The sequence below is a fragment of the Schistocerca gregaria genome, chromosome 4 (assembly GCF_023897955.1).
Source record: "Schistocerca gregaria isolate iqSchGreg1 chromosome 4, iqSchGreg1.2, whole genome shotgun sequence".
In the NCBI taxonomy this organism is placed as follows: Eukaryota; Metazoa; Arthropoda; class Insecta; order Orthoptera; family Acrididae; genus Schistocerca; species Schistocerca gregaria.
The window spans coordinates 785,821,826-785,848,783 of NC_064923.1; the positions used below are offsets into that span (position 1 = coordinate 785,821,826).

The 26,958-nt window shown below is 45.2% G+C and overlaps 1 protein-coding gene across 2 annotated transcripts in view; it reads left to right on the top strand.

The window, feature by feature from the left end:
- Nucleotides 1–26,958, top strand: part of LOC126267437 (sodium/potassium/calcium exchanger 3-like) — a 292,258-nt gene that overhangs the window by 5,279 nt on the left and 260,021 nt on the right. Inside the window, exon 2 of one of the 2 annotated variants that reach the window (XM_049972697.1) lies at nucleotides 15,783–15,984. The exons of the other annotated variant lie outside the window; for it this stretch is intronic. The gene's annotated coding sequence lies outside the window, so the exon portion shown is untranslated. The remainder of the gene's footprint in view (nucleotides 1–15,782; nucleotides 15,985–26,958) is intronic. 2 annotated transcript variants of the gene reach the window in all.

Here is a 26,958-nt window from a genome sequence, read left to right on the forward strand (position 1 = left end):
TTGTAAACTTTAAAAACATTGCCCCAGCACGAAAAGTATAACGTTTCTCATTTGATAGACAGAATTTTTGTAGGCGGATCTTAAGGTTAACATTGAGACCCTGATTGGTCAGATGAAAACACAACCAGATAGTTTTTTTTTAAACCAACTTCGGTAAATTGTAGTAAGGAGAAGTTAGGGGAGAGTTACTTCGGAGACGTACTCAGAACTGCAGAGGTCTCATCTGTTACACCCCCTTTTTGCGTAATACTAGTGTCTATCGTCAATTAAAGCTCATGGTGTTCACATTTGCCACTCGAAGTAAAAATCTGAAACGCGATGATTTTTTGGTTATATAGTTATTAAAAAGCCACATCAGCCACTGTAATTTATGACAAGTTAAATAAGTAATTAAAGATAATTGAAGGTCACTGTAGACCATTTTGATAGTTTGCTCTTTTGTGAAACTTAATTTAAACCTAGATTATACATGTGATATGGCATAGGTCATCCTTCGATCCATTGTAGAACTTGGAAACCCACTCAGGGAATATTCGTTCACATTTTTGTTGAACACAGTTGGTTTTTACCATCCTGTATTAAAACATTTCCTTTTATCAATAGTGCAATTTATAAACAATGTTTTGTGAGTAGAATAAAATTTTCAACGGTAAACTTAACTGCTTTTCCGACGTTATTTTACCAGCTAACTAAAAATGGGAAAGCCTTGAACCCCTTCCACTAAATTTAGTTAGTATTAAGATTCTTTTACAGGGAGTGCAGTGGAGCTGACGCTGAAATCATTAAGTATTTGGTTCAATCATCGCTAGTCTCACTGAACTCTTCTGAATGCAACATGCCATGTGTGGTCTGGCGTCTCCTTACCAGCAACAGGTGACAGGTTCAAACTAGTCAACTCTCTAAAAAACAAGCTCAGAGCGTCGTTGCGCGAAAATGGTAGGGAGACACGATATAGAACAAACAGACACCACCATGAATGTTTAGAAGACATTCCTGGGGGTGTACTGGGGGCCGAACCGCACAGTAACCCTGGGTTCGTTGTGAGGCGGCGGTGGGGTGAGCGGACTGATGTGGCCTGTCGTGGGGTTGTGAACCACTGAGGGCCCGGCCGGCTGCCGCTCTGACACACGGCGGCTGGCGGCAGCAGTCTGTCCGTACCGGTCAGGACCCTACCATTTGGTGCGCAGCTGTACTCAGCCCGGCCGGATGCCGCTCTGACACACGGCGGCTGGCTGCAGCAGTCTGTCCGTACCGGTCGGGACCCTACCATTTGGTGCGCAGCTTTACTAAGCCCGGCCGGCTGCCGCTCTGACACACGGCGGCTGGCGGCAGCAGTCTGTCCGTACCGGTCGGGACCCTACCATTTGGTGCGCAGCTGTACTCAGCCCGGCCGGCTGCCACTCTGACACACGGCGGCTGGCGGCAGCAGTCTGTCCGTACCGGTCGGGACCCTACCATTTGGTGCGCAGCTGTACTCAGCCCGGCCGGCTGACGCTCTGACACATGGCGGCTGGCGGCAGCAGTCTGTCCGTACCGGTCGGGACCCTACCATTTGGTGCGCAGCTGTACTCAGCCCGGCCGGCTGCCGCTCTGACACACGGCGGCTGGCGGCAGCAGTCTGTCCGTACCGGTCAGGACCCTACCATTTGTTGCGCAGCTGTACTCAGCCAGGCCGGCTGCCGCTCTGACACACGGCGGCTGGCGGCAGCAGTCTGTCCGTACCGGTCCGGACCCTACCATTTGGTGCGCAGCTGTACTCAGCCCGGCCGGTTGCCGATCTGACACACGGCGGCTGGCGGCAGCAGTCTGTCCGTACCGGTCAGGACCCTACCATTTGGTGTGCAGCTGTACTCAGCCCGGCCGGCTGCCACTGTGACACACGGCGGCTGGCGGCAGCAGTCTGTCCGTACCGGTCGGGACCCTACCATTTGGTGCGCAGCTGTACTCAGCCCGGCCGGCTGCCGCTCTGACACACGGCGGCTGGCTGCAGCAGTCTGTCCGTACCGGTCGGGACCCTACCATTTGGTGCGCAGCTTTACTCAGCCCAGCCGGCTGCCGCTCTGACACACGGCGGCTGGCGGCAGCAGTCTGTCCGTACCGGTCGGGACCCTACCATTTGGTGCGCAGCTGTACTCAGCCCGGCCGGCTGCCACTCTGACACACGGCGGCTGGCGGCAGCAGTCTGTCCGTACCGGTCGGGACCCTACCATTTGGTGCGCAGCTGTACTCAGCCCGGCCGGCTGCCGCTCTGACACATGGCGGCTGGCGGCAGCAGTCTGTCCGTACCGGTCGGGACCCTACCATTTGGTGTGCAGCTGTACTCAGCCCGGCCGGCTGCCGCTCTGACACACGGCGGCTGGCGGCAGCAGTCTGTCCGTACCGGTCAGGACCCTACCATTTGTTGCGCAGCTGTACTCAGCCAGGCCGGCTGCCGCTCTGACACACGGCGGCTGGCGGCAGCAGTCTGTCCGTACCGGTCCGGACCCTACCATTTGGTGCGCAGCTGTACTCAGCCCGGCCGGTTGCCGTTCTGACACACGGCGGCTGGCGGCAGCAGTCTGTCCGTACCGGTCGGGACCCTACCATTTGGTGCGCAGCTTTACTCAGCCCAGCCGGCTGCCGCTCTGACACACGGCGGCTGGCGGCAGCAGTCTGTCCGTACCGGTCGGGACCCTACCATTTGGTGCGCAGCTGTACTCAGCCAGGCTGGCTGCCGCTCTGACACACGGCGGCTGGCGGCAGCAGTCTGTCCGTACCGGTCCGGACCCTACCATTTGGTGCGCAGCTGTACTCAGCCCGGCCGGCTGCCACTCTGACACACGGCGGCTGGCGGCAGCAGTCTGTCCGTACCGGTCGGGACCCTACCATTTGGTGTGCAGCTGTACTCAGCCCGGCCGGCTGCCGCTCTGACACACGGCGGCTGGCGGCAGCAGTCTGTCCGTACCGGTCGGGTCCCTACCATTTGGTGCGCAGCTGTACTCAGCCCGGCCGGCTGCCACTCTGACACACGGTGGCTGGCGCCAGCAGTCTGTCCGTAGCAGTCAGGACCCTACCATTTGGTGCGCAGCTGTACTCACCCCGGCTGGCTGCCACTCTGACACATGGCGGCTGGTGGCAGCAGTCTGTCCGTACCAGTCAGGACCCTACCATTTGGTGCCCAGCTGTTCTCAGCCTGGCTGGCTGCCACTCTGACACACGGCGGCTGGCGGCAGCAGTCTGTCCGTACCAGTCGGGACCCTACCATTTGGTGCGCAGCTGTACTCAGCCCGGCCGGCTGTCGCTCTGACACACGGCGGCTGGCGGCAGCAGTCTGTCCGTACCTTTCGGGACCCTACCATTTGGTGTGCAGCTGTACTCAGCCCTGCCGGCTGCCACTCTGACACACGGCGGCTGGAGGCAGCAGTCTGTCCGTACCGGTCAGGACCCTACCATTTGGTGCGCAGCTGTACTCAGCCCGGCCTGCTGCCACTCTGACACATGTCGGCTGGCGGCAGTAGTCTGTCCGTACCGGTCGGGACCCTACCATTTGGTGCGCAGCTGTACTCAGCCCGGCCGGCTGCCACTCTGACACACGGCGGCTGGCGGCAGCAGTCTGTCTGTACCGGTCGGGACCCTACCATTTGGTGTGCAGCTGTACTCAGCCCGGCCGGCTGCCACTCTGACACACGGCGGCTGGCGGCAGCAGTCTGTCCGTACCGGTCGGGACCCTACCATTTGGTGTTCAGCTGTACTCACTCGCCTTCACTGCTGTAGTGAATAAGTGACGCACGAAGTAGCGCCAGACGTCCAGGGATGGTTCAAGTGGCTCTGAGCACTATGGGACTTAACGTCTGAGGTCATCAGTCCCCTAGAACTTAGAACTACTTAAACCTAACTAACCGAAGGACATCACACACATCCATACCCGAGGCAGGATTCGAACCTGCGACCGATTTAAGTGCCTAGAACCAATCAGCCAAAGCGACTGGCTGAGTTTACTTTGCCAGCGCTCAACGCTTTCCAGTACGTTATGTTCCAGCCTCTCCAGCACAGGAAGCACGACCAGCACACTGCATGCCAAAGCAACGACTCCCTCTGTGACCCCATCTCGCTCTTTATCAAGAAGTAGGAGTCAGATCTATGACGGTGAAGTTCACCACTAACCACTCAACATCCCCTTCTGAATAACCGTCTGCTGTAGGGGTTTTCATACATTATAGCGTTCGGCTATGCACGATGTTGTTTCTAATATCATCTTCCCACTCTCCATCATATTCAGGGTGGCCAGGAACAGTGAAAATGTATGCAGGCTGTGCTGAAAAATGGTGTTGTTGTTTTCAGTGCAAAGACTGGTTTCATGCAGCTCTCCTTTTACTCTGTCCTGTGCAAGCCTCTTCATCTCCGAGTAACTACTGCAATCTACATCATACTGAATCTGTTTGATATATTCATCTCTTGCTCTCCCTCTACAATTTTTACCCTCCACACTTCGCTCCAATACTAAGTAGTTGATCCCTTGATGCCTCATGACGTGTCCTACCATCCGATCCCTACTTCTCGTCAAGTTGTGCCACAAATTCCTCTTCTCCTCACTTGTATTTAGTACCTCCTCACTAGTGGCACGATCTACACATCCAATCTTCAGAATTCTTCCGCACCAACACATTTCAGAAGCTTCTATTTTCTTCTCGTCCAAATTATTTATCGTCCATGTTTCACTTCCATACATGGCTACACTCCTTGCAAGTACTTTCAGGAAAGACTTCCTGCTGCTTACATTTACACTCGATGTTAACAAATTTCTCTTCTTCAGCAACGCTTTTCTTGCCATTGCCAGTCTACAACTTATACCCTCTCTACTTCGATCATCCTGAGTTATTTTGCTGCCCAAAATAGCAAAACTCATCCACTACTTTAAATTGCTCATTTCCTAATCTAATTCCCTCAGTATCACCTTGTCGAGTTCGACTACATCCCATTATCCACACCAGCCGGAGTGGCTGTGAGGTTCTAGGTGCTACAGTCTGGAACCGCGCGACAGCTGCGGTCACAGGGTCGAATCCTGCCTCGGGCATGGGTGTGTGTGATGCCCTTAGGTTAGTTAGGTTTTAAGTAGTTCTAAGTTCTAGGAGACTGATGACCATAGCAGTAAGTCCCATAGTGCTCAGAGCCATTTGCACCATTTGAACCATTATCCACGTTTTGCTTTTGTTGGTGTTAATCTTATATTCTCCTCTGAAGACACTGTCCATTCCGTTCACCTACTCTTCCAGGTCCTTTGCTGTCTCTGACAGAATCACAATGTCATTGGTAAACCTCAGAGTTTTTATTTCTTCTCCCTCGATTTTAATTCCTACTCCACATTTTTCTTTTGTTTCCTTTATTGCTTGCTCAATGTAAGATTGAATAACATCGCGGATGCGCTATAACCCTGTCTCACTCCCTTCTCAACCACTGCTTCCCTTTCGTACCCCTTGACTCTTATAACTGCCCTCTGGTTTGCTGAGAAATAACAGTTAAGAAAAAAAAATTCTTAACAGTTTAGCTGAGAAATACCTGTTAAGAAAAGAATTCGATACATTCCGCCGGTTTGGAGTCAATTAGCACTGAAGTTAGCCCATCAGGTCGTTTCGCGCGTAAATTCAAGTGCCCTGCCAGAGCGTATCGCCATAAGTGTTCCTCGTTTAGTTTCCTAAAACCGAACAAGAGAGTGATACAAAATTTGGACGTGGGCCGGTAGTAAGAATGGATCCCCAGTCAAAGGCTGACTCGCCTCGTGCTCTCTCGTCTACACTATGAGAACAGCTGGCACTAATTGTGCCTGGAGGGCCGCTTGAAATTGCGGGCGCACCGCCTAATGGGCTAACTTCGACGGTAAATAACTCGGAAGCGGCGCAACGTATCGAATTTTTTTAACAACTATTTCTCAACGCAACCTACCATGCAACTCATAAACTTTTCAGAAAGTTTACCACAGCCCTGTATTCATACGGTTGATCATAATTAATGGCGTAAACACGTACAGTTGAAAGTACAGGATACTCGAAGCAAAAAAGTATCATTAAACAGGACCTCTGAGACGTATACTTCAATATCTGCACTGAAGCGCCAAAGAAACTGGTATAGCCAAGCGTATTCAAATACAGAGATAAGTAAACAGGTAGATTACGGCCTTGCGGTCGGCAACGCCTCTATAAGACAACAAGTGCCTGGCGCAGTTGTTAGGTCGGTTACTGCTGCTACAAAGGCAGGTTATCAAGATTTAAGCGAGTATGAACGTGGTGTCACAGTCAGCGCACGAGAGATGGGACATCTCCGAAGTAGCGATGCTGTGGGGATTTTCCAGTGCGACCATTTCACGAGTGTACCGCGGATATCAGGAATCCGGTAAAATATCAAATCTCCGACACTGCTGCGACTGGAAAAAGATCCTGCAAGAGCGGGACCAAAGATGACTGAAGGGAATCGTTCAACATGACAGAAGTGCAGCCCTTCCGCAAATTGCTTCACATTTCAGTTTTGGCCATCAAGTGCAGCGTGCGAAGCATTCAACGAAACATCATCGACAAGGGTGTTCAGAGCCGAAGGCCCAGTCGTGTACCCTTGATGACTCCATGACACTGCTTTACGCCTCGCCTGGGCCCGTCAACGCCGACATTGGACTGTTGATGACTGGAAACATGTTGCCTGGTTGGACGAGGCTGTTTCAAATTGTATCGAGCGGATGGACGTGTACAGGTATGGAGACAACCTCACGAATCCATGGATCCTGCATGTCAGCAGGGGACTGTTCAAGCTGGTAGAGGCTCTGTAATTGTGTGGGGCGTGTGCAGTTGGACTGATATGGGATCCCTGATATGTCTAGATACGACTTCGACGAGTGACACGTACGTAAACACCCTGTCTGATCACCTGCATCCATTCACCCATTGTGCATTGAGATGGCAATTCCAGCAGGACAATGCCACACCCCACACGTCCAGAATTGCTACAGAGTGGCTTCAGGAACACTCTTCTGAGATTAAACACTTCCGCTGGCCACCAAACTCCCCAGACATGAACATGATTAATGGAATGTCTTGCAACGTGCTTTTCGGAAGAGATCTCCACCCCTCGTACTCTTAAGAATTTATAGACAGTTCTGCAGACTTCACGGAGTCAATTATCTCCAGCACTACCTCAGACATTAGTCGAGTCTATGCCACGTCGTGTTGCGGCGCTTCTGCATGTTCGCAGGGGCCTTACATGATATTGGGCAGGTGTAGCATCTTCTTTGGCTCTTCAGTGTATAGGTATACAATAAATATTTCAGCAAATCATCAATAGACATTAAAATTTTTATAATTCTTGATTTTGAGATTAAATCATTTCAGTTATTAAAATAGGTTTTATGTAACATGGTTTTACAATATACAAATTGTATACGGGCTGGCAATTTGCCTTTACACAAACAACCTCCTTCTCTTGATTCTCCATGCCATCGTCAAATATGTAATGTTCTTGCTTAATTTGTTATGAAAGCGGAGCTGATAGACAATAAAAGTGGGTTAAAAGCTGTGAGCTATCTGAGGAAGTTAACCTCGCATTACTGAGCAACTGTTATATAAGATAATTTAAATAAAAAGAAATAAATCAGTTTGTATTTGGAGATTTATTTTAACATTGATCATTGAAATTTCAGCATTTTAAACTTGATTCATAACTAAACTGGTGCCTCATTTAGGATTGTGAAAATGTGAGTTTGCAATCTTATGGAACACATCGAATATGGAGCCAAGATTGGGAGACTGCATACAACACTGCATTCATAGAATAACACACGAAGAGCGTTGAAACATATGCGAGAGGAAATTAACCACAACTAACCCATTCAATTTTCACCCAAAGAAGTTACGTTCGTAGCGCAATCCTGTCCGTCATGTAATTACCACACACTGGTATACTAAATTCATACTAACTCTCTGTGAAATCTTTCCGAAAAGAATAGCTGAGGCCTACTTCGATGATTACACCACATGCTTCACATGGTCAACTTGGTTTACACAAAGAGTGTAACTCCACAATAATTTTGATAATTAAAATAAATTAGATCGAAAAGCAATTTACAAAAGAAAAACCTCGAACTGGTTACTATCGTCTTACTATTAACCTGATGGGCCAAACAATTGTATAAGCACGTGGTACTGGTCTCACAAAGTACACCCCACATGGGTTGAACATAAACGAAAGTCGCTATGTTGAAAAATATTGTCAAGACGAGACGTTATAATCTCACGCACATTCGCATTTAAGATTGATGATCTTAGAGTTACTGATCAACACGTGGTTCCACTTCACTCACAAAGTAGTGACAAAGCAACTACCGGAATATATTCTGAACTTCACACTTGAATTTCACTGCGTTGCAATTTAAGATAACATTAGATATTTTAGAGCTAAACCTGAAATAAAGGTCATTAAATTTTCAGTTAGGCTGAACTTAAGAAATCCATTGTCCTACGGACTTAGCAGACACGCGCTTAGCCAGAGATCTTATCACTTCAGACGCTCGCCACGGACAGACTGACCTGGACTCCTACCAAGGGTGCTTCACAAATAAAAACAGAAGGGACCAGAGGGGCAACTCCCTATACCAACATGACAAGGGAAGGACAGGACCATGCTAAGAATAGAAACATCTTTGCTTCTTGGTCCTACTGTTCTCTAGCAGACAGGCTTGTCTGCTACCATCAAGCATGCAACTAAACATACATTTGCTCATCCATTCTTTCACACAGAAGGGAAAGGGGATGACAATATCATATCATATACAGTATATAGAAGAAAGCGGATGGAGGTTCCGTATGAGACTGTGTGACATGAATTACATATAAACTGCGTATTAAAGTGTAGTAGTGTGACAAATCGTTCTTGTTTATGTGTAAAAGTAACACGTTTCATTGCTCCGTCTCCTCCCAGATAGTCAGAAACACCATAGTAAATTTAGAAGAGGAATTTATGCCGTAAATGACAACATATTTAAGAATTTAACATGAAAGGAATCCAACAGAGACCTTTCATAACCCCAACGCTCCGGGAAAAGACTGTGCATGGAATTTTCTGGCCATGCTAGGACATTCCCAAGCAGGCTTCTCCCACCCAACTTAAACCCAAAATGTAAAGAAAAGGCAAAAAGGACACCAGCTACTTGCTAAAACACAATAATTTCAACACTTCTTTAGAATCTACCAATTTCAAAGAGAAAAATAAACGATCTGTGACACCTATTTAAAAGATAGTGTAGACCTAATTCGGTCAACAAGTAAAAACAATGGTTCCTGTGTCATTAATATGAAAACAATTTCTGATTGTTACTCTTATGGAGGTCACCAGTATTTGCTCATTGCAAGAGCCAACTGATCACACGAAAATTTATGACTTTAGTAACAAGTAAAATTTACGAAAATAGCAAAGGTGCCACAGCAATTAAAAAAAACACATGAAAATAACATCAGTATTATAAAGCAGAACATTACAATGCACAATCCGCAAAGGCAAAAAAATGATAAGAAGAAAAACATGTTTTACAAAGTGGTTATAGCAAAAAATTCTATATCTTATAAAACTAATAATTTGTAGAATTAAAATAACTTTGTGGCACTAATTCAATCACACTAACATATTTCAGTTAGTTAGCAAACAATGATCACTGTGTCATTATACTGAAACTACAATTAATTATATGATTGTTACCCTTAAGGGGTTCCTCACTATAAATATGCCCCATGCAAAGGCTAATCGATCACAGTCCAATGAGAATGAATAGCTACCTGACTGATAAACGAAGCAATGCCACAGGGATGAATTTACGAAACAAAATAGCACAAATCTAATACATCACACAAGAACAAACATTGATCAATAAAACAGTTCTGAAAGTACAATAGTCAACGTCTAAAAAAATCACCAATAAATAAAACACCTGCAAAATACAAGAGTCAAAGTCTAAAAAAAAATAATAAATAGAACACCTGCAAAATACAACAGTCAGTCTAATAAACACCAATAAATCGAACCCCTGCATAACACACGAGTCAAAGTTTCTCTGACAGAAATACACGTATATGCATTGGACTAAGAACGACATAATCACTTTCACTGGCACACTCAGTAGTTCCACTGTTCCGTGGCACAAAATAAAGGGTGGGGGGGGGGGGGGGGGTTGTCACTGTCAGTAGGGATTCTGTCACACACCTCGATTTGGTTCCATGTTTGTGTGGTCAAATTCGTGCAGTATCCTCGTTTGACACGCCATTTTTATATACATGGGCAAGGATGACACTTAATGGCTCTTCTTTGTGCCACCCTTAGCTACCAGAGAACATCGAACTATGATTTACTGTCGCTTGACAGTGGGCATCCGCCAGGAAATGTTGATAGGCGTCGTTGAAGTCTGCCATTTTCTCTGGACAGTGCCTGTCAAAAGGCTCCACGCCCCTTTACACCTGTCTTCTGTCGTTTCACCGCAGCCGTCTCGTCACGGTCACGTTCGTGTGGTGCGTTGCCAGCAGATGGATTTCCGCGCGGTGGACCGCTCGCCCATCTCAGGTCATCGCCTCCACAAAGGGTCGCACTGGTGCGGCCGCCCATTAGGTCCGGGTGCAAGGGAAAGTGTTTGCCCCGCACCATTCTTTTGTGGTCGACCACACTCCCGAAGTGGCCCGGTTGGCAGCGTGTCCTGCTGGGAAACCCGCCAGTTTACAACTAGCTCTCCTCCTCGTTGCTCCCGCTGTCTCGTAAGAGTTGAGCCGGTTCGCTTTCACGTTCTCAACTGCATTCACAGAAATTGTTCATCATAGTTATGTGATTTCACAATGTCATACACAATACAGCTTAGTATTGTCTTTCACTAATTTTAAGAACAAAAGTGAGACATAATTTTTTTTAAATAAAAAAGTTTGATGAATCTACAATATAAAAATAAAAGTGAAATGACTTGACAGTATAAAAATAAAAATTAAATGAACTGACAATATAATACCTGAATCCACATCACTAATGTGGTTCACTTGCATTTTAATAAATCAAATGCTACTTATTAATTCACTAAAATGAATAGGATTATGCCTTGTGCAGGACAGGACAGCGTAGTGTTTACATGTTATTTACACACACACATGCACACCTGTTGTCTATTCTACAAACTAACTACCCATAAACATGCATTACTCAAAATTTTACTTCAATCCATTACTAGTTTATACCACTACAATATCGTTCTAATTCGTCCTCTTCCTGACGCTCGCGGCGTTAGTCTTGTCACATGATAAATATGGAGAAACTTTCCTTAAACATACACAGTAAAAAGAACAATTGTTATTTACACGCCAAAACATTTATACCAGTTGATACACCTGATAAGAGACTCGCAATTATACATTTATGATACTCAAATATTCACACATAAAACAGTAAGACAATTTCATCTAAAATTACGTTATCACAAGAATTAATCACACAGATGACTCTGAGAAGGATAAAAATATTTTAATTATACAGGTTATACTACATTTTCTTACCCATTTCGTTCCTTGTTTAAGTTACCTTTCACTTCCAAATCAGTTATTTCGCCTGTGGTGGTTATTCTGGATTCATTTCTCATGAACGGCAAAATTGTGGTCACCTCTATTCTGTAAAACAGTTTCATATTAACATATTGAACTTACAACAGACACAAAAGATCCGAATCCTCCTGTAGTTTAAATGACAAATGTTTTGCTTCATACTTATTTCCGTAAACCAAGCTTTCCTTCGGTCCCATAATCAAAATTATTTAATCTTCCTCTACCTTCAAGAGAGAAATTTCCTCAGTACAAATCACATAGGCTGCAGTGCATCCCGCACCAGCGAAAACAGTAAGCTGTAATGCTCACAGCATCAGCAAAGCACATAAACGTCTTTTTTCTAGGACAAGTATTAACGCAGAATAATTTTTCAGGCTCTGGCTCAACATCAATCAATACTACGGAAAGGATCCATATTTCTGTTCCATTCTCCATTTGCTGAAAACTGCTCCGTGCTGGTAGGTGGATCTACACCATACCTAGTACGGAAGCCACGCTGAACACTTATTACTGACCCGCACTGCGAAATACGTAGAACACAAAACGCTTTATGTTGTCGCGACACCAAATTTACAAGAATTGAAGTGGGGGCACACAGCTGCTAGCTAGCGGTAACCACGTAAAACTCTAGAGTTAGCTCTTTCCAACAATATGTTGTTCACGCACGTATCTCAACTATGTTATGACTTTTTATAAATCGGATGATTCTTTTTGATTGTCCATGTATAATTGTCGTTGTGAGTCGAGCAACCCTTCATGAACCAAAATTGTGATTAGGGTTACTAAGGAAATTGCTTCTACCCAAGTGCGACACTCGTACCGAAAACGTTATTTCCTCAACTATTCTGGAGAAACACGTCTTTCACGAAACTGGATAAAAATTATTTACAGTTGAAAATTTTACATATTTTTCGTAGTTGCGATAAATAGCTTGATTACAAGGAACGCTATCCGCTGCCTCTTGTCATGCTGCGAAGACAGTGAACAATTTTTCTACTTTAGAGCCAGCAGCATAATATATGTCTGATAACGACATGATTATTTTTAGAATAGATGCACCAAACAGATGCTTATATTAAGTAATCTTTATTTACGACAGACTGTCTCTGTTTTATCGCCATTTTCAAGTACCTGCAATTACAATTTTGGTGAGAACAGGTATGGGTGCCAGTGTCATGTATATTAAAGAAGCTGTATTGTACAGCTACTGTATTGTACAGATATATTGTACAACTACTTTAATATAAATGACACGGGCATCCATACATGTTCGCATCAAAACTGCAATTACAGGTACTTGAAAATGGCAATAAAGCCGAAACAGTCCGTCGTAAAGAAAGATCACTTATTATAAGCATCTGTTTGGAGCATCTACTGTAATAATCGTGTCATTAAGAGACACTAAGAATTCGCACAAGACAGCTTCCTCACTGAGGTCCTTCCTGTCTCTGCAGATCAGGTTTCGTCCTTGTGACAGGAGAACGGAGACAGCTGAGTGCCTTCTAGGCGGTTCGTTCTCGTGTGGTGCCGTTGGGTCAGTCATCTCCAGGTGCCATCCATGCCTCCAGATGCTGGACTCGAATACGCCACGTCCTCAGTCCTGTTCGCTGTGGTGGTGTTGTGTGATCCTCAGCTGTCTCAAGGAAACTCTCGCTCGACTTCAGTTGTGAATGTGCTTGGTATAATCAAGCAGGAGACAAATCTTATCGTGTTGGTATTGCCTATTCTGAAAAAAGGACCAACTTCAGAAGTTATTGCTTTGGCCAAATGTAATGAGGAGTAATTCTAATAAGACTTAAAACTTCTCCACAATGGCGGGTCATATAAAGTCCTTAATCATGTGATACATGTCATTACTAACCACATCTACCGGTTTGGTGTAGTGGAATCTGTATCATACAGGGCTTAGGTATTCAGCTGTAAATTACTCAAAAAGCAAAAAAAGTTTTCATAGTTTCTGGTCGTCCTCCACAAATTCTTCCCGTCAATTTGAACGCAGTATTATTTCTGGCAGCCACTTTCAGAAAGTCGCGGTCCAACGTAACCATCGGGTATTTTGGGACTGTGCTGTGTTCCACGGTTTTTCCTTGCCAGGAGAGGTTTGCACTTGTCTTTGTATCCTCGTTTATTTAATGGGAGACACCTGTTTGCACTTTCACTGGCTTCCATTGCAGCTGGCGCCTGTCACTGCACCTGGAGAGAATACGTGTCTGTAGAGCCGTCCTCTAACGATGCAGATGTCATCCGTCTATTAGCACGGCTGTTGAGACTGAGACGCGCGGGGTAGCCGCTCGGTGTGAGACGCTTGCCACGGTTCACGCGGCTCCTCCCGCCGGATGTTCGAGTGAGTCATCCCTCGGGCATGGGTGTATGTGTTGTCCATAGTGTACGTTAGTTTAAATTAGATTGCGTAGTGTTTAAGCACAAGGACCGATGATCTCAGTAGTTTGGTCTCATAGGAACTTTTTTTAAAAAAGTTGAGACTGATCATTTGCATAGGCGTTAAACAAAGATGACGTTATACATGTCTATAGGCTACGAAATAGTGTTTTATTATGTTGTCGACTGCCGCGCGGGATTAGCCGAGCGGTCTGTACGGAAATAAAACTGGGTTAATCGATCAACAACGAACTTCAACGTATGTCTTACGACGTCCGCCCCGAGCAGATGCAACGAACAAAAGCGAACAAAATGAAATGCCGGCTCGGTAGCTCAGCGTGTTGTTCGGCTAGAGAGCGGGTTGGCCTCTGTAATAAAAAAAAACTGAGTGGAAGGATTAACAAACGAACCTTAACGGAGGTCATGTGGCGTCCGCAACGACCAAACTCAACTATCAACAACGGAAAAAAAGCGGTCTTAGACGCTGCTGTCATGGACTGTGGGGCTGGTCCCGGCGGAGGTTCGAGTCCTCCCTCGGGCATGGGTATGTGTGTTTGTCCTTAGGATAGTTTAGGTTGAGTAGTGTCTAAACTTAGGGACTGCTGACCTTAGCAGTTAATTCCCATAACATTTCACACACATTTGAACATTTTTTTGTTGTCGACGTTTTTTTGTAAACTATGATTATTCACAGAACCGCAAGTTGCTGTAAGGTTTTTGGAATCAGTTCATGTAGGCCTAATTGATTCCTTTTATACCCATCTTCGACATATTGTGTTAGTTTGGTTACTTGTCACCTGTGGCTCTTTCCAGGCCAAAAGTCTCCTAGTTCTGGGATCAAGAGAGAGCCATGCGCTTCCATCACTCCTTTTAAATGTGACGTAACAGTAAAAATTTGCCGATAAGTTCTTGATTTGTTTACAAGTTTGCCGGGTTTTAATACGGCTGCAACCTTAACTGCTGTCGTACTGACGGCATGCCACAGGAACGGGCACACTTGCTCACTTGCTGTTAGTAGTTAGCGCTTTGTGATAGGACCGAAGTGTTTGATCTGCTCATTTCGCAAACTAATTCTATTCAGTTCATGTAAAGCGAAACGCAAATATTTCTTTTACCAGTCTGAACACGATCAGTGGAAATGTTAGCAATCAAGGATCTGTAGTGTGGTTGCATGCATGGTAAATACGTCTCCGGAATCAGAGAGTAACAGGCAATGCTGTTTCCAGCCTTTGTTTGCTACCAAAAATTTCCCAAAAATCTGTATATAAATCTCCATAAACTGTTAATTTTTTTTGACATGCAGTTTAGTAATGAATTAAGATCCTTTACAAACAGCTCAAAATATCGTCATCATATTTCAGCAACAGTTCACAGGTACGAACTTTTCACTTTTTATCAACACAACAACTACTTGTTCCAGGCGCGCAGTCCGGAACCGTGCGACTGCTACGGTCGCAGGTTCGAAACCTGCCTCGGGCACGGATGTGTGTGGTGTCCTTAGGTTAGTTAGGTTTAAGTACTTCTAAGTTCTAAGGGACTGTTGACCACAGCAGTTGAGTCCCATAGTGCTCAGAGCCAATTACTTGTTCCAACAATTTTGGGTTCTATTCAACCTTTACAAAAGGCAACTTGTCTTTTTTTTGTATTGGCTGTACATCAAAACGTTGTCAGCTCATGCCGAGTTCTATTTAACTTCTGTACCCCTGCCGTCCTATATTATCCAGGCTGACACAGATCTTGTTAAGATACTAAAGCTCGCCTGTGGTTCCTTTTTTTCATGCCCTAAATGTCTGGATGGATCAAACTAACTTCGCTTTTCAGAAAGCTGACCAGATCTGGTGGTCGCGCGTCGCGAGTACGCCGCCGATTTCTGGCGCCTTCCCGGCACGGCAGGTACTTTGGCGGCGCAGCCTGTTGTCGGCACGTGGTCCCCCCACGTACTGACCAGTCAGTCGGCTCCTCTGCCTGCTACTCAGGCGCAGCACGCAGCCGGTACACGTGTGCAGCAACAACCACAACGCAGGTACCAAGCTTTGCCGCAGTCAGCAGCAGCCCTCTCAGGTCTTCATTTGCGCGGTTGGCAGCTGTGTTGGCCAAGAGCCGGTCACGACGCTGCAGAATCCACACCGGTGTGTCTCGCTGCTCCTGTTTCATGGAGACAGCTATTGACGCTACGTTCCAAGTAGTTAGCTAGACAACTTCCTGCTCCTTCTGTTACGAGCCCGTTATTTTTATCATTAATACCAAATGATTTGGTTTCTCAAATGGGAAATAAACTCTTCAGTCACAATCCAATGGCGAACTCTTTTTGCCTTCTCTAAAAATGGAAAGATTTTGTCTGTTGGATTTGCACTAAAAGATTCAATCGGCGTATAAAGTACAGGTATATATACAGATGAAATTTAGGTATTAGTGTGACTTAAACTAAATTCCACAAAACCGTTGGCTGATTAGAGTGCAAATAAACATCTGTAAAAGTCTATTGTACTGTATGGAACTGGGGACCTAGCAACGACGGAGAGGCATCGTCCCCGCCGCAGCCCTCAGTGGTTCACAACCCCACGACAGGCCACATCAGTCCGCTCACCCCACCGCCGCCCCACAACGAACCCCGGGGTTATTGTGCGGTTCGGCCCCCGGTGGACCCCCCGGTAATGTGTCACACCAGGCGAGTGTAACCCAATGTTTGTGTGGTAGAGTAATTAAGGTGTACACGTACGTGGGGAAAGTGTTGGCGCAGCAACTACCGACATAGTGCAACTGAGGAGGATTAAGGGGAACCAGCCGGCATTCGCCGAGGCAGATGGAGAACCGCCTTAAAAACCATCCACAGGCCGTCCGCCGGGAGGATTCGTGCCAGTGACAGGCACGCCTTCCCGCTCTGAAAGCAGTGCGTTAGACCGCACGGCTAACCGGCTGGGCTATAAAAGTGTAACTTAAGAATCTAACGAGACCTGTGGTAGGCAGTCACATAACATTCCTAAAATATTTTGTCGTATCTAATGCCAGTGGTAAGACATACCTGGTTCAGACACATTATAAATGTAATAATATGCACACATTTTCTCCGTGTGCCAAACGGCAATCATTCAGTGTTTCAGGAATTTTGTAGGATTTACTCAGAAATTTCGTAATTCTTTTTAAAATTAATACAGGGAGAACCCGAAAGGCACAGTCAAAGTTTCTGAGGTTGTTCTGGAATATTATCTGAGTATTTTGGTACAAGAGACCAACTGGTCAGCAGTGGAGGCTGTTACGAAGTGACTGCATTTTGTTTCGTGTATTATCGCCACCCATCTCTGCACCTGTACTGCGGCGAGAGTATTTGCAGAAGGGTGCACATGTGGGCGGTAGGAGCTGTGCGCCTTCTTCCGTTCGCTGAGGGCTCCTGCTGTTGATGACAGTGATGCCGAATCTACCCTTCGTCCTCAGCAGTGCGTTCAGTAGTGATTGGTTCTCCCTCGCGTGTTTTCCTTACAGTGTCTGTTGCAGGTTAAAAGCTACCCGCAGCAGAACTACGGGTAGAGTTGGCGGAAAGCACCTGGTGTGGGGGTTCACTCGTTGCTACGCTGGGCTGTTGCCACACTGACGGCAAACGACGTCACAAGACATTCGCCCCCTTACCTTACTCTGTGTTGCGTGTTGTACTTTTGGTGATCGCATTTTGCAGCCTTTTTGGTGTTGCGCAAATATGTTTACAGAAAGAAAGGTGATTTGAGTTACATCCCGAAGAAAATCGTAATTATATCTTTACTCTGTAATGGTCCACCGGACGACAAAGCTCACCCGACACCAAAACATCAGAAAGTACCCACCGTCAAGGTATGAAATTCCGGTGGAATCTGTATACAGTTTTGATGAAGAAGAACTGCTACATTACTGGAAACGCTGAAGCGTCTGTTTCAACAGCCACGAAAAACTGATTTGTTTCTCGTCGGTAGGCGAACTGTGCCGGAATGCGGTACATTTGGAACCTGGCATTGCGCGTGCACACGCAAAGAGTAGCTAATAATCGTTGTTTCAGGACGAATTGTCCCCTTGTTAGCCGAATAACTATACAACTAACCACTGCCAGATAGGGAAACTCATGCTACTTAAACGGCCAATGGCTAGATTTTTGAGATGGCGTTAGAGAGAGGAGCTCACACAGTCACTCTGTTCCTTGACTTCCGGCACATCTTAGACAGAACTCCACGGCACCACAAAGCAAATTCACTTTTGACAATTAAGAGTGCAACGCCAGGCATGATAGCAAGTGCCGAAATTTTAGTCGTGCGTTTAGAGCGTGGCAGGAGGAATACAACAATGAATGTTCACAGCCAGTGGTTACCAAACTTTTTTCTCTGGGACGACCTTCACAAAGAAAGACAGTATTGAGCACGCACCACCACCCTACTTCATTAATGAAAATAGCGATTAAAAAAAACAAAAAGCAAAACACACACACACCAAGAAAAGTTTTGCATCACCTCGGTTCCAAGAGTTTCGGAACCTCTAAATAACATTGGAATAGAGATCAGCATAAACATCATTTCCGCCCTTTTTATCGCTCATGAAAACCACACATTGCATGATGTACCATCACACAGCGACACCTTCAGAGGTGGTGGTACAGACTGCCGTACACACCGGTACTTCTAATGCCACGTAGCGCGTCCTCTTGCATTGATGCATGCCTGCATTCGTCATGGCATTCTGTCCTCAAGCTAATCAACGCACTGTTGGTCCAAATTGTGCCACTCCTCAACGGTGATTTGGCGTAGATCCCTCATAGTTGTTGGTGGGTCAAGTCGTCCATAAACAGCCACTTTCAATCTATCCTAGGCGTGTTCGATAGGGTTCATGTCTGGAGAACATGCTGGCCACTCTAGTCGAGCGATGTCGTTATCCTGAAGGAAGTCATTCACAAGATGTGCAGGATGGAGGCGCGAATTGGCGTCCATGAAGAAGGATGGCGTTTACGAATCGTACAGGCGTTACACCGTCTTCCATGACCACCAGCGGCGTACGTCGGCGCCACATAATGCCAACCCAAAACAGCAGGGAACCTTGCTGCACTTGCTGGACAGTGTGTCTAAGGAGTTCAGCATGACCGGGTTGCGTCCAAACACGTCTCCGACGATTTTCTCGTTGAAGACATGTGCGACATTGATAGGTGAAGAGAACGTGATGCCAATCCTGTGCGGTCCATTTGGCATGTTGTTGGACCCATCTGTACCGCGCTGCATGGTGTCACGGTTGCAAAGGTGGACTTCGCCATGGATGTCGGAAGTGAAGTTGCGCACCATGCATCCTATTGCGCACCGTTTGAGTCGTAACACGTCATGTGGCTGCACGAAAAGCATTATTCAACATGATGGCGTTGCTGTCAGGATTCCTCCGGGCCGTAATCCGTAGGTAGCGGTCATGCACAGCAGTAGTAGCCCTTGGGCGGCCTGAGCGAGGCATGTCATCAACAGTTCCTGTCTCTCTGTTTCTCCTCCATGTCTGAAGAACATCGCCTTGGTTGTCTCCGAGATGCCTGGATGCTTCCCTTTTGAGAGCCCTTTCTGGCGCAAAGTAGCAATGCGGAAGCGATCGAACCGCCTGTCTGTCCGGTCAATACCGTCTAGGCGTGGCTGAACTACAGACAACACGAGCCGTGTACCTCCTCCCTGGTGGAATGACTGGAACTGATCGGCTGTCGGACTCCCCCCGTCTAATAGGCGCTGCTCGTGCATGGCTGTTTACATTGTTGGGCGGGCTTAGTGACATAGCTGAACAATCAACGGGACTGGGTCTCTGATACAATATCCACAATCAACGTCTATATTCAGGAGTTCTGGGAACCGGGATGATGCAAAACCTTTTTTTGATGTGAGTATCTTCTTTGCCTTATTCTCCATTTTACCAAATTCAAATTTAGAAGGATTTTACACAACAGAAACCAAAACTGCGTGAATTATGACAACGAAAATACGGCACAAATTGCTAATTACGTTTTGATTTAATCAAAACTATGAAAAGAACAATATTTACAATTCAGAAGAAAAGTATTACGAGAGTAAAATGTTCTCGGGCTTGAAATCCAGCAGGCTCCCTCCCCGGCCCTCCTCGGCCAGTGTCAGAGGTGTTTCGCTGAGTGAGCTCGCGCACGCCACAGCCAGTGACGTCACTGGTGTGCTCTTCCGCGCCCGCTCCAACCTCGCGACGGCCCAGTGGTTGGTTAGCAGGGCGTGCCGAGCCGCGAACCGCCGTCCTTTTTGATGGTGTTCAAACCTTTTAATTTCCACCGCTTCTTTTATGCCATTATCCCTAAATCCCTCTGTCCACATAATGACAAATGTTTCGTCGAAGTAAATTAAGTGTACATTCTCTAAAGCGTGCCCTGCCAGAGCTGGTTTTTAGGGTGGTGCAGGCCTCAGCACCACTCGTGTCACGTCCTATGCCGCTCCGCAGTAACCACGCTGGCAAGCTGCCTGGCACACTGCAGCCAGGCCTAGATCGTCCTTCGCAGGCCACACGAGCTGTCGTATTTTTGCTGGGGGCCTCAAAACTGACGAGACGTTGTCTCTGTTCGAGAGCCGGCCAATCTTTTCCGACACTGTGCCACAGGAAGGAAAAAACGCAAGTTTCTTGTTCTCTTCTTCGGTGGTGTTTTTCTTCTGTGCCTCAACAGTAACAGCCTGTGATACCTGGCGGCGATTGTAACCGTTACCCGAGAAGACTTTTCGAAGGTGGCTCGATTCTGGTGGTAGGTTTCCAGCGTCTGAGATGACTTTAGCACGGTGAACGAGTGTGCTCAGAGCGCCACACTGTTGTGCCTGGTGGCGGTCCAAGGTAAGAGTGTGCAGGTACCGATCATGAGTGTAGGTTCTCTGTACACACTGTGGCCGAGGTGGCCTCAAGGACGTCAAGGAAGGGCAATGCACCATCTGTGTCCACTTACTTAGTTAACTTAATGTGCTCGTGAATGCCGTTCACAGTTTCTCCCGTCTGTGGGGCCGGATGATAAAATTGTCGTCGGCGTAGCGATAAAAGAGACTTAGTTAATTTGGAGCCGTATCCAAAACGATGTCTTCAAATTTCACCATAAAAAGGTTGTCTACACATGGAGCTAACGGACCCCATCGCCACACCGTCCCACTGAACAAAATACTGACCACCGCGTAGGCCGAAGACGCAGCTGTTTAATTCGTCTGATAAAGTCGTCGGTGTTCTCCGTGTGATGAACACAGCGACCCACATGCGGCCTTCCATTCGGTTTTGTCACACGTAGTTACGAAATCCTTCATTTTTTCATTCCAACATTGCACAGCTGCCTGACTACCTTGACATGAAATGTTAAGAATATTTACTAATAGTTTGTCAAAAATGTCAATGAGGGCCGGCCGGAGTAGCCGAGCGGTTCTAGGCGCTTCAGTCTGGACCCGCAGGTTCGAATCCTGCCTCGGGCATGGATGTGTGTGACGTCCTTAGGTTAGTTAGGTTTAAGTAGTTCTACGTTCTAGGGGACTGATGACCTCAGACGTTAAGTCCCATAGTGCTCAGAGCCATTTGAACCATTCTGAATGTCAATGAGGTAAACCATTTTCAAAAGAAAGTCTCCGTTGCTCAAACCGTTTGCCAGGGAGTGACCGTCCCCGTTTAAGAAACAGAATACCTCATTCCTCAGCTTAGACATTTGTTTCAGTACTTTATCCTTTGAAAGCCATCGAGCATAAACAAAAAAAGAGCAGTTGAGAGCGTTCAGCACGAATCTGCTCACAATAGGACTTCAAGAAGCCTCGAATTTGTACACTGTTGCCTCAGTAATATTAACTGTTTCTATAAACGTTTGCAGGACTTCACGATCGGCTGAGCTAAGTCGTCCAGCGCAGTGAGTAAGTACTGCATCAGGGGGCACAGCTTTTCACTTCCTCTCGCAATCCGCCACGAATTCCAGACAACTAGCGAGCTCCGTCCGTGAATGTCCCAGTACACCTATTCCATGATATAAAAAAAAGTATTGATCGTGTGAAAAAGGTTTTGGGCTGTAGCTGTTTTCAGTATCGGTTCACAGAAGAGTTATTCCTCTCGAATATTACACTCATCAACGAAACAAACATAAGCAATCAAATGAGTATCTTTAGATTATCAGTCGCTTCGTCCACAAAGCCAGTTGTTACGCAATTTATCGAATTAACAGCTCGAGACACCGTCAGAAATGTCTAAAAGTTTTCTGTGCACTGTGTCATTAGAGACAGGAATACTATTCAAATGAGTCACCGAACATGATTGCGTCGCCCTATCATTTCAAACTGCAGTTTCGTGGTCCTCGATTTTCACTGGCGTAAAAATGACATCGGACGAAACTCAATCAAACCACGGCTACAGCCGCCATAGTACTATCGAACAGAAGGCCTGCAGTGGACAGTGCTCCCATTACGTCATTAATCCAGCGCACTTATAATTTTTATTCACCTACACACCTGAGTAAGGGAGTTGCTGACCACGACAGGTAGCGAGGTATTAGTTAATTTTCTCAAGTACCTGTCCACACCACTGCTGCTGCATCACGCTCGATACACGGTAATATTTTTAGTTATCTGCTCACACCCTTGTGTGCTGGTGTAAAGTTTTCGTGTTGGGACTGGTGAGAGGTCTCTGTTGGATTCCTTTCATGTTAATTTCTTAAATCTGTTGCCATTTACGGCATAAATTCCTCTTCTAAATTTGCTGTGGCGTTTCTATCTGGGAGGAGACTGAGTAGTGGAATGTGTTACTTTTACACATGAACAAGAACAATCTGCCACAGTACTACACTTTAAAACACAGTTTATATGTAATTCATGTCACACAGTCTCATACGGAACGTACATCCGCTATCTTTTATATACTGTATATGATAAAATACTGTCATCCCCCTTCCCTTCTGTGAGAGCGGATGAATGAGCAAATGTATTTCTAGTTGCATGCTGGATGGTGGCACACAAGCCTGTCTGCTAGAGAACAGTAGGACCAACGTCGGAACAGGTAGCTATGCTTTCTAAAAGCAAAGAGGTTTCTATCCTTAGTATGGTTCTGTCCGTCCCTTGTCATGTTGGTATAGGAAGCTGCCCCTCTGGTCACTTCCGTTTTGTATACGGAAGCACCCTTGGTAGGAGCGCAGGTCAGTCAGTCCGTGGCGAGCGTCAGAAGTGGTAAGATCTCCGGCTAAGCACGTGTCTGCTAAGTCCGTAGGACAATGGATTTCTTAAGTTCAGCCTAACTGAAAATTTAATGACCTTTATTTCAGGTTTAGCTCTAAAATATCTAATGTTATCTTAAATTGCAACGCAGTGTATTTCGAGTGTCAACTTCAGAATATCTTCCAGTAGTTGCTTTGTCACTACTTTGTGAGTAAAGTGGAACCACGTGTTGATCAGTAACTCTAAGATCATCAATCTTAAATGCGAATGTGCGTGAGATTATAACGTCTCGTCTTGACAATATTTTTCAATATAGCAACTTTTCTTTATGTACGACCCACGTGGGGTGTACATTGTGAGACCAGTACCAAGTGCTTACACAATTGTTTGACCCATCGTGTTAATAGTAAGACGATAGTAACCAGTTCGAGGTTTTTATTTTGTTAATTGCTTTTCGATATAATTTATTTTAATTATCAAAATTATTGTGGAGTTACACTCTTTGTGTAAACCAAATTGACCACGTGAAGCATGTGGTGTAATCATCAAAGTAGCCCTCAGCTATTCTTTTCGGGAAGATTTCACAGAGAGTTAGTATGAATTTAGTATACCAGTGTGTGGTAATTACGTGACGGACAGAATTGCGCTACGAATGTAACGTCTTTGGGTGAAAATTGAATCGGTTTGTTATGGTTAATTTCCTCTTGCATATTTTTCAACGTTCTTCGTGTGTTATTTTATGAATGCAGTGTTGTATGCACTCTCCCAATTTTGGGTCCATATTCGATGTGTTCCGTAAGATTACAAACTCACATTTTCACAATCCTAAATAAGGCACAAGTTTAGTTATGAATCAAGTTTAAAATGCTGAAATTTCAATGATCAATGTTAAAATAAATTTCCTAATATAAACTGATTTATTTCTTTTTATTTAAATTATCTTATACCGGTTGTCGTATGACTATTAAAAGATTATAGTTAATGTTAGTCTGCTTGGGAATTTGGTAAGCTAGACTGGATAGCTGGTGAAACAGTTGCACAGTAATGCAAGGTTAACTTCCTCAGATAGCTCACAGCTTTTAACCCACTTTTATTGTCTATCTGCACCGCTTTTATATCAAATTAAAGCAGCAACTTACAAGTATCATCCCATATCCATGGACTGTTTTCACCAGTTAAACTGCATAATCGGGGTGTAGCTAGAGTGTCTATACAGATGAACCTTTTAAAAAACGTTACGAGTCCCAAGAAGCCTCTGAGTGTCTTCCTATTATATTGTGTTACAAAATTTCATTTGCCTTCAATTGTCCTGGGTTCGGTTTCATTCCCTGTGCAGATACGACATGTCCTAGGAAGTTTATGTGTTGTGTTCCAAATTTGGATTTTTTCCAGGTTTGCGGTTACTCCGTGTTCTTTAAGTGTTTTCAGTAAAGTATCCAAAATTTTGTTTCGTTCTCCCACGATGACTCTGCTATGAGGATGTCATCCACATAACATGTCAATCACTCCTGTAACTCCTTAGGTTAAATACTTCCTAGACCTCGAATAAAAGCTGTGGATGAAATATTCAATCCGAAGGGGAGTCTTTTAAACCTATAAAACCTTCCAAAAGCAGTAAATGCAGTAAATTTCCTGAATTCTGGACCTAATTCAGTTTTCCAACAGCTGCTTCGTAAATCGAGTGATGAGAATACTTTTAGATAATGAAATTTTTGGCCTCAAATCTTCTAGGCTCTCGGAACGATCTGTTTTTGAAACTATGATTGTGTTAATTTGTCTTGAATCTAACACCAAACGTATCGTTCCATCATCCTTTTCCACAATACGTAACCGGCTGTTACAAGTTGACGGTACCTGTTCAGTAACACCATCTTGTTCCATCTTATTTAACTCCAAGAATACACCACTCAATGGGATGTTATATGGAGCTACTCTAAAAGGCTTATGGTCCTTAACCTCGAATCTGTATTGTAGATCTTTAATTGCTCCAGGTTTCAGTTCAAATACAGTCGCATGCCTGTGTAGGATTCCATCTAATTCCAACCAATGCTGATGTGTTAACCCCTCTAGACTTCGTATTTTTTTCTCGATCTCTGTGTAAATATATTCGAGTATTCCCAAATCCTTAGGCCCTTATTCGTTCGTCCTTTTATATCGCGGATTATCCTGACAAGCAATATCTCAATCTACTTGCAGTTGTAACTGTGTATAATTTCCACACATTTCTTCATGCCTCATGTTTTCCACGAATTTTAAGGTGATTTCTCCTAAAGTGACACTTCCTCTGCACATTTCCAACACAGCTTTACGTTGATTGAGGAAGCCAGCTCCGATAATCATATCGGCTGACATCTTTGGTACTATAACAAAATTCGTTTCTATTACATGACCCTGACAGTCAAATGCAAGTCTTGTCTGCCTTGTGACGTTCCACGAACGTCCCATAATTGGTCCGTGTATTTTGACTTTTCGTGCTTTTAACAATAATAAATCATTGTCAGTATTGCAACGATTGAATAACGCCTCTGATATCGCCGTTAATTCACTCCCACTACCTACTATTGCGTTAACGACAAGACAATACCCTTGACTGTTATACGAAGTATCGGACTTATCTCTGAAGTACTCTCGCCTTCGACTTTCTCCATTAATATGTCCTCAATTACTTGGTAATTTAACTGATGTAAGTGTGTTTGTTCCGTCACTGCTGGATGTTTATGGGCATCCATAGTTGCGTCATTTTTCATCAACATTTGATGGTCTTCATCGAGAGGTTGGGGCGAAGTATTTCCCTTTTTTAAACTGTCCAACTTTAGTGTCGCTGCTTCTATCTCAGCTTCTACCGTAACGAATCTAGATTTTAAATCCTCATTTTCACACCTGGCTGAGTTTGCCTCCTCGTCACACATCGCCGTGATTATGTTTAGTTTGGATTTTAGAGCTTGGCAAGCATTCTTTAAATGAGACAGTACTTCACACTTACAATCTGGGGATTTGTCAGATTCTGCATTAATTGTGTCTGTACTCGCACCCTGATTCAACTCGTTATCATATTTATTCTCTGACACTGAGAATTGCAGATTCAAATTTTCAGCTGTGTCGTCATTTATTACGAACCTGTTTTCTGTGTCTGGTGAGATGTTTACATAGTCTCGGTAATACTGCCGTACTATGTCCTCGTATGTGCCAAATTGTATACCTCTGAATCTGATTTATCAGACTGTTTATTATCTGGTTCGTTTTCCGATCCAGACGAAATATTTGCCCTGTTACTTTCCTCTTCATTATCGACTTGTTCTTCCAGATTTTGTTCACAACGCCTCAGACTCTTTCTGATTTTCTTTTTTTTTGTGTGTGTAAGGCTTTTAGTAGATCTTTATCGATCGTAGCGTTAGTGGTTACAGTAGGATTTGTATTATCCTGATGAAAATCATTTTTCGTCTGTGCAGAACCAAACATCTGGACCATATACATTAACGCTTCGTCATAATCAAATGGTTTATTACTAGGTAATGCTGGGAGTTCATCCTCAACGTCAGTTTCAATCCACTCTATCTCGTCCCAACACTTCAATTGTCACTTCCTCCCTATTCCTAATATCTGTACGGATAACTTTGATGATCTTTCTGTCGTTCCGGGTCCCAGTTGCGATTCTTGTACATCACACCTTAACCTATTTATTGCTGTAGTCGCCTTGTCATTCGTTTCTGCAGAAAGTGTGTTATCTACATCTACATCTACATCCATACTCCGCAAGCCATCTGACGGTGTGTGGCGGAGGGTACCTTGAGTACCTCTGTCGGTTCTCCCTTCTGTTCCAGTCTCGTATTGTTCGTGGACAGAAAGAT